Source organism: Gracilinanus agilis, chromosome 1, assembly GCF_016433145.1.
Source record: "Gracilinanus agilis isolate LMUSP501 chromosome 1, AgileGrace, whole genome shotgun sequence".
Taxonomy (NCBI): Eukaryota; Metazoa; Chordata; class Mammalia; order Didelphimorphia; family Didelphidae; genus Gracilinanus; species Gracilinanus agilis.
Genome location: NC_058130.1, coordinates 761,741,504 through 761,750,980, shown reverse-complemented (window position 1 = coordinate 761,750,980; position 9,477 = coordinate 761,741,504).

Genomic DNA, 9,477 nt, shown 5'->3' with positions numbered 1-9,477 from the left:
AGAGAGAGAGAGAGAGAAAGAGAGAGAGAGAGAGAGAGAGAGAGAGAGAAAGAGAGAGAGAGAGAGAGAGAGAGAGGCAATCATCTAGGTAATCAGATCCCCAAACCATTCAGGGCTTTATAGATTAAAGCAAAGTTATCTCCTAATCCCATCAAAACGTCATAATCGTGTGTCACAATTGCATGCAAACATAGTCTGATTGAGATGTCACCAGGGCAGGATCTGGGATCCATCAGAGCCTTACAGATCTGTAAGCAAATAGTGCCAAAATGAGAAGATTGGATTTAGCAGGGCCTGGAGATGTTTACAATAAAACCCTGTGCACCAGCCCTGGCCGGTCCCTTGTATTTGAGAGGAGGAAAGGCTCTGTGATCCCTAGTGCTAACCTAACACCGAATAACCGTGGGGCTGTTGCTTTGTCCTCTTCTATCTTGGATTATTATTTAGATCTTCCATCTTCAGCACTATCCAGGGAAATTTTGCTTGTGGATGGAATAAATGCTTGTTTCCTTGAATCAGATCATGTTTTCTTAGCAGCATAAGCCAGTTAGTAAAAGGTATTGTCATCCTTTAAGCCCTGGGAGACCTTGGAGAGGTCTAAGGAAGTTCAGCTTACAAATCAGAGGACACAGAGAGGGACATGAGAGATGACATCAAATTTCTAAGGGATTGCGTTGTGGAAAAGAGATTAGATCAGTTCTTGTTGGCCCTGGAAGACAGGACTAAGAGTAGTGAGTGGAAGTTACAAGGAGAGAGACTGGGGCTCCATACTTGGAAGAATTTCCTAATAATTAGAGTAAGTGGACGAAGGAACAGGCTACCACGGTATGTGGCCAGCTTTCCAAAGAGGTAGAATCACTTAGCTAGTGTGGACTAGATGACCATGAAAAAGTAGGATGGGCTCCTCTTCCTGAGTTCAAACCTGGGTTCAGACACTTACTAGCTGTGTGCTGTGGGCAAGTCACTTAACCTTGTTTGCCTCAGTTTCTTCATCTGTAAAATGGGCTGGAGATGGCAATGGCAAACGATTACAGTATCTTTGCCAAGAAAACCTCAAAAGAGGCCACAGAGTCAAAATAATTGAAATGAAAAAACACCACTGCCACTACCATGCACACACACACACACACACACACACACACACACACACACACACCTTTAGCTCTCTTTTTCTGTCTCTTTACATATATGTAACATATACTAATACATGGATGTGTATGTGTGTATATGTGTGTGCATGTATATGTACATATATACATAAGATATATATGTACATATATACACATTATATATATGTATATATATATATGTCTTATCTCAAAAGTCTGAATTTGGAACTCTTGAGAGCATGTCTGCGGGAAGGCAGAGATCAGGAACAGAGAGACATTGCCTCCTTATTTTGATGTCTTCTAGTGAGGAACATAGAACAGAAAAAGAGAGGAGACAGAGACAGAGACAGACAAAGGAGGCAGAGACAGAGACAGAGAGACAGAAAGAGAGAGACAGAGGGAGAAAGAGAGAGACAGTTTTGACATCTTCCAGGGAGGAACACAATGGTCCCTTGTCCTTTGTGTATGGTTCTTTCTAGATCAGAATTCTGTCTGGAGGAAAATCAGGACAATTTAATTTCAGATTTCTTTTGTGTTGAAGAAAAGCCATCAATCAAATTGCACTGGACGGAATCCAGCTCAAGCTTCGGTTGCAATATCACCGGCATTTGTGTGGCATGTGCTATGGGTCCCAGACTGAACTCATCATTCCAGAATTTGGTTGATCTATGTATCTGAGAGGTGGAAGACTTTCTTCCCTGTCTGTTCAACCAATGGATGCTTACCCTAATGTATCAGTGATTAGTTGTACAAAAGCACAACCTCATAGGAAAAGCCCTCCACTATCTGGCCCAGCCTATCTTTCCACCCTTTTCTCCCATTTCTCTCCTTCATGCCCGCCATGTTGCAAAAAAAAAAAAAAAAAAAACGGGACCCCTAGCTATTCCCAGAGCTTAACACAGGAGCAGAGACTTAGAACTGGTTGGTACCATAGGAATTATTTAGTTCAAGACCCTCTTTTTCTTTTCTTTTTCTTTTTAATCCTTCTAAGTTTGCTAGATATCAATAAGCATTTGTTCCTCTAAGGGCAACTAGATGGCTCAGTGGATAGAGCTCCAAGCCTAAAGTTCAGAGGTTCTGGTTTCAAATATAACCTCAGATACTTCCTAGCTGTCTGACCCCAGGCAAGTCACTTAACCCTGTGTGCCTAGTTCTTGCCCTTGTGTCTTAGAGTTGTTACTAAGACAGAAAGTAAGGGTTTTAACAAACCCTTAAACAATTAAAACATTTATTTTCCTCTGCAAACAAGAACAGAAATAAAGGACTTCAGCTGAAACCATGAATCTCTGCTACTACCTATAGTTTTAAAAATATTTCATATCTAACCTTGCTTTGTATCTGCCTTCTCCCCACTGTACATCCTTCTACTCTTGTCCTCTTTCCTGTGTAAAATATATTAACTAACAACTCATCTCCCCCTTTTTATTTTTTATCCTCCTCCTCTTCTTCCTCCTCATTATTATTGTCTCTTCTTCCTCCTCATTATTATTGTTTAAACCCTTACCTTCTATGTTAGAATCATTACTGTATATTAGTTCCAAGTCAGAAGAGAGGCAACGGCTAGACAATGGGAGTTAAGTGTCTTGCCCAGAATCACACAGCTAGGAAGTGTCTGAGGCTAGATTTGAGCCCAGGACCTCCCATCTCTAGGTCTAACTTTCAAGCTATTGAGCCAGTTAGTTGCCCCCATCTCCCCCTTTTTATTATCATCATCATTTAACTCACAACTCACTCCAATGCATCAACAAAAGTTATCCCTGGGAGCAAATAAGTACAGTCACATAAAATAAATTCATATAGGTTAACAATATTTGAGAATGTATATCTCACCCAATACTTTGGTCCCATCAGCTCTCTGTCAAAGGTAGGAAACATGCTTCATTCTCTGTCTTGGGGTAGTTATTATTGGATATTGAATCGATCAGAGCTCTTAAGCCTTGCAAAGTTAATTGTCTCTAGGGTGTTTTGTGTTTTTGTTTTTGGTATGAATTGGTGTCCTGATTCTGCTCATTTCACTCTGAATCAGTGTGAACTTGTCCCCATCGGTCTCTCTGAAATCATCTTTCTTATCATTTCTTAGACTCCAAGATGTTATTATTGCATTTATATACTAACATTATTCTGCTAGTCCCCAACTTATGGGCTGTTTCCAACTGTTTGCCGTAACAAAAAAGTGCAGCTATAAATATTTTTGCATATACTTCTTTCCTTTGTTTGTTCATCTCATTGGGGGTATAGACCTAGTAGTAGTAGTATTCTTGGGTCAAAAAGTACCCACAGTTTAGTGATATTTTAATTAGTTTCAAATGATTTATTTTAATTTAGATAGATAATGATTTAATTTAATTTAGATAGATCAAGATACATTTCTAGGATAGTTGGACCTTTTGACAGCACCATCAACAGCCAAATGTGCCTGTCCTCTCACATCCCTTTTAATAGTTACAATTTTCCTTTTATGTCATTTTTTTGTCAGTCTAATAGTAGGAATTAGGTTTTTCATTTTGAATTCCTCTTATTCATTTTTAGGGCTTTACTTTTATTGTTTTTTTCTTTTGAGAAGTATTTGGTCATATCTTTTGACCATTTATCTTTTGGGGAATGGCTCTTGTTGTCATTTTTGTATTAATACTCTATAATTCCCTATAGGCTAATATATCTCATATATCAGACCATTGTCAAAGAAATTTGCAGCAAAGGTTTTTTCCAACAGTTAATTGTATTCCTTCTTACTGATTTTGTTTATGTAACCATTTTTCAATTTATGTAATTGGAATAGTCTGTGTTATTTCTTGTGATGCTTTTTATCTCCTTTTCTACTTCTAAAACTTTTGTGATATGACCTTTTATATCTATGGCATTTGTCACTAATTATGGTATATGGTCTGAGATGTTGGTCTAAACCTAATTTCTGTCAGGATATTTTCTATATTTCTATATTACTCCCAGGAGTATTTGTCAAATAATGAATTTTCCCCACTTTACCCCACTTTTATTGTGTTCCTTGAAATGTCCACATTTTACAGGAGAGTTTAAGGAATAGGAAATTATCAGTCCATTGTTTCCTAGGTATTAAATGGGTAAGCCATGATCCAAACCTAGCTTCTACCATGCTGCACGATCTCCTGTTGCTATGCATTGCCCCCAGTTGTCCTCTGTACCTGAAATGTACTCCATCCTTGTCTTTATTTTTCAGAAATGTACTCTTTCCCCAAGGAAAGGACCCTTTAGCTGCCACCTCTTCTGTGTTCTTTAGGTGTATTTATTTCTACATATTTTTCCCAGTAAACTACAAGCTTCTTAAGGTCGGAGGCTGTCTCATTGTTGTCCTTGCATCCACAGAGATGAACATAATGTTTCATGTGTAGTACTACTTAATAAATGCTTGCCTAATCTCTTTGTGGTGATGAGAGCATTATGTGGTGAATGATTATTCAAATTGTGTGTCAAAGAGAGAAGATCATGAGATCATAGATTGGGAGCTGAAGAGAAGCTTAGCTATCATCTATTCCGGGATCATCAGTTTGGTGTCTGTGAATTTGTTAATAATAATATCTTGATAACCGTATTGGTTTCCTTTGTATTTTATTTTCTGCATTTAAAAACATTCTGGGAAGAGGTTCCTAGGCTTCAGAAGAAGCCTATACGACTATATGTGAGTTAATGACCCACATAAAATATATGCCAATAAACATCTATTAAGTCAAGAAGCATTCATTGAGTGCCATGGTACAAAAAGTGCTGGGCTTTAAGAACTTCTGAATTCTCCTATTACTCCCTCATTTTACAGTCAGGGAAATTGATTCCTGCTGAATTAAATGTCTTAGCCCAGCATATGCATGTAGTAAGAGGTCTAGCTGGGATTCGAGCCCAAGTTCCACAGAGTGTACCCAATCCATAACTGAATTACCACAATTTATGATGTGATTTGATGCATTTAATATGAGTGTAAAAACTTTACCTTATGTCTGTATTTTTTAAACTCTCACATTCTGAATTCCATGTGAACTGGAACGACCTCCAGGAATTGATGCAGAGCAAAGGAGCAGAACCAGGAGAACATTGTACACAGAGACTGATATGCTGTGGTAAAATCGAATGTAATGGACTTCTGTACCAGCAGCAACGAAATGATCCAGGACAATTTTGAGGGACTTATGAGAAAGAACGTTATCCACATCCAGAGAAAGAACTGTGGGAGCAGAAACAGAGAAAAAAAAAAACAACTGCTTGATCACATGGGTTGATGGGGATAATATTGGGAATGTAGACTCTAAACGATCACCCTAGTACAAATATTAATAATATGGAAATAGGTCTTGATCAATGACACATGTATAACCCAGTGGAATTGTTCTTTGGCTATGGGAGTGGGTGGGAGGAGGGGAAGGAAAGAACATGAATCATGGAACCATGGAAAAATATTCTAAAATAATTAATTAAATAAAATGTTTCAAATTTAAAAAAAAAATGCCAAAGTAAGATTATATGGATTTTGACATGACTTCTCAAAACAAAACTAACCTAAAAACAAAACAAAACAAATAAATCCTGACCTTCTAACTTAGAATCGATCAGTTCCAAGACAGAAGATAAGTAAGCGCTAGATATTTGGAGTTAAGTGACTTGCTCAGGGTCACACAGCTAATAAGTATCTGAGATCACATTTGACTAAGAGTCATCTTGTCTCCAAGTCTGGCTCTTTATCCACTGAACCACCTAACCCCCACCTTATGTCTGTATTAAATCACCAGAACTTCATGGGGCAAGTCAGAATCTATGGAATGGGCTGCCTAGAAGGGGGAGGGGGCAGATTCCCTTTCCAGAAATCTGAACAACCGCCCATAAGCTATGTTATGCCCCAGATTTTCTTTCAGATTTGGGTCGGACTAGTTGGCCGTTTACGTCTCTCTCTACCGATTTTTACAGTCGGTGATGCTGTGATTTTTGTGACAAGGTGACAAGTGCAGGGGCAGGGAGGGGAGGAAGCTCTTACCATCCTAGCGGGGCTGTGAACCTGAGCAGTCAACAGAAGGGCATGGAAAATGTATGCCTGGAGAAGAACTTTGGATCACGGGGCATCGGACTGGGACTTTCCCCAGACTTCCCTCCTTTGTCGAGTGCTTTCTGGACCCTGTGACTGAACCATGCTGGGAGGGGAGATAAGAAAAGGCCCTCACTTGGAGGTGAGATGAATTTCCTATTGTTTCACTGAAAGGATTGTGTTACGGTCCCTTTCTTTGTTGCTAAGTCTCTTGAATAAATATTCTATGTTTAGATACAGATTGGAAGCCCCAAGTTCTTTGTAGGGGTGTATTTATATACCCGAGGGGAGAGCTAAAATAAGCCGTATTATGATTTTTCCAGAGTGGGAATCTAGGTGGGGTCACCAGGCATGATGTTATTATTAGTAAGTTTCCAAGACCGAACGCAATCCCTCTGTCGTCAGTGGACACACTAATTACAATAATATCCGTTTCTCTGTAACGTATGCCTATGTGTACAGAAACGCATCCATGTACCTACAGGCATGCGTGTTTGGGCATCGATACATGCCCGAGAATATATACGTGTGTATATTTTTATGCATTATCCAGTCCTGTGATTCCTTTGGTACTGGGAACAGCCAAAGAGGAAGCTCTCTACCCCTAAGGATGGCCACCTGTTCTCCACCTTCATATTTTTAGAAAGCTTCCTGGGGGCCCCAAGTGGGTGAAGGACCTCTCCCAAGGTCCCGGCAGTATGTGTCAGACGCAGGAAGAGAACCCAGTGCTGACTGTCTCTGGAAAAAGTGGGATAGGGAAGAGGGGACCGTAGAAGATGGCAATCGTGTTCTCCTGTCCACTGCGCTCCCAACTGCCCCATATGATATATAATGATGGCAAGCACTGACCCAGTGATTTACTGTTTGCAAGGCACTGCACATGTATGAGCTCGTTTAATCTTCACAGCAATCTAAGTGAGCTAGGCGCGATGTCTAGCCTCGTTTTAGAGAGGAGGAAACTTAGACTCATCAGGATGAAGAGTCTTGCCCCGTGTCACACAATTTCCAAGCATCTGAGGCAGGATTTGACCCCAGATCCAACCCTTAACTCTAGCAACTAGCAGCCCAATAGACGGCCCAATAGACAGATGTTACAGAGATTAGTCAAGACTAAGTGGTCTTTAGACAGATTTAGACTGGGAAAGGAGGTGGCAGACTCTGATAGGAGTATGTTGGACTCCAGAAACTTGGTTTCTCCCTCATTGGGCTTAGCCTAATATCTGGTACACAGTAGGTTTTAATAGATGCTCATTGACTTGACTTTCCTCAATGGAGATCTCGAAATGGAGTATGAAGTCTCTAAATGCTTAATATATGCTTGTTGACTTCCCACACTTCTGTGTATGGGTGTGTTGTTAGGGGTTCTATAGAAGGGATGTGGTGACCCTGATTTGGGAATGGTTGAACCTCATAGGCTTCTTCAGACTGAGTTTCTTTGATCACGTGTAGCACCCCTTGTCACATTGGGTGCCTGCCCCATGACAAGCACCTCTTGTCACTGGCTTCTCTTCTCTGTCTCTCTCTGGGTCTCTGTCTCCTCCTTCTGTTTTCCCCTACCCCTTTCACCTCTCTCCCTCCTCTCTATGTGTCTCTGTCTCTCCTCTCTCCTCTCCTCTCCTCTCTCCATCCTCCTCCCCTCTCCTCTCCTCCCCACTTTACTCTTGTCTCTCTTTGTTTCTGTCCCTTCTCCCTTCCTTTCTCTCTCTGTGTCTCTGTCTCTATCTCTTTCTCTGTCTCTGTCTCTCTCTGTCTCTCCCTTCCTCATTTCTATCCCTCTACCTTTGGTATCTGCTGCTGGTGACCGTCAAACTTCCAAAGGTTCCAAGCCTCATTCTGGCATGTTTGACTAGGAGCCAGTTTACCTAGGACAGGCAAGAGCCATGTAGCTGACACGTTTTGTTCAGGTTGGGGGGAGCCGGGAGATTTCCTCATTATGGGGAGCTCCCTAATGTCAATACAGCTCATCACCTGCTTAATGACTTCTAGCCGTAGAGTGTTCTCTGAGAGACAAGGAAAAGTGAAATGAGGAAACTGAGGCAAAAGTTAAATGACTTGCCCAGGCAAGCCTTATAGTGTCACAAGGAGAATATTTTACCTAGAAAAGTGCCTTCCTTCTGTTATCTTATTTGAGCCTCATAACATACTCTCTGAGCTAAGCACTCCAATTCTCTTCTATTAGAGACATCTAGGTGGTCCAGGGGATAGAGTGTGGGGGTCTGAAGTCAAGAAGACCTGAGTTCAAATGTGAACTCAGACACTTACCAGCTGGGTGACCCTAGGCAACTCACTGAACCTCATTTGCCTCAGTTTCCTCATCTGTAAAATAGACTAGATAATAATAGCTAACATTTCCATTGTATTTTACATTTTGCAAAGCACTTTAGAAATATTATCACATGTGAGCCTCATTAAAAAACAAATAAACAAACAAACCTGTGAGGTGGGTGTTATCATTACCCCATTTTACAGATGATGAAACTGAAGGTGAAAAATATTAAGTGACTTGCCTAAGGTCACATGGCTAATAAAGATCTAACACAGGATGTGAATGTAGAACTCTCTACATTATGCCAAGCTACCTCCGTAGCAGAGATGACCTTATAGGTCTTTACAAAACTAAAACTGTATCTCAAGTATCAAAAAGTCACATTTGAACCTGGGTCTTCCTGACCTAAACGCATCACAAGCTCTCCCACAGTACATCACTCCTCATTTCATGGGCTTTGTCTCTGTTCGTACACCTGGCTTGTGGTCTCCATCTCCCCCCTATGTTGGTGCAGGGCTATGAGGCCCAATGAAAAGCAGACCGTTGTCTGGGCAGAAGGATCCTCTGTGCGTGATTGCAGAGACAAGGCCGGGAAGGGTCCCATGCAGCCTGCCTCCAGGCCAGAGTTCACTTAAACCGTCCCAGACGGTGGGGATCTGTCCTACTTTGGAAACACTCTCCACCCTGCCCTCTGAAAAGGAAATTCCATAATATCCCTTGGTAACCCATGCCAGGGCCTAATTACCCTCATCGGGTAAGGAAATTCTTACTTGTAGCTAACTTCAGTCCTTTATGCTGTAGTTTAAACTCATTTCCTATCACATCGTCAGAGAAGATGGAGAACAGATGTTCCCCATTGTTTAGTGAGGACTCCCTCTCATCATATATTTGGAAACCATAAAGGAAACATATCTCCCCCCACTCCCTGAACTCCCCACTCTCCCCTTTCCATTCTTCTCCTCTCCTTCCTTCCCTTCCCTTCTCTCCTCTCCTCCTTCTCCTTCTCCTTCTCCTCCTTCTCCTTCTCCTTCTCCTTCTCCTTCTCCTTCTCCTTCTCC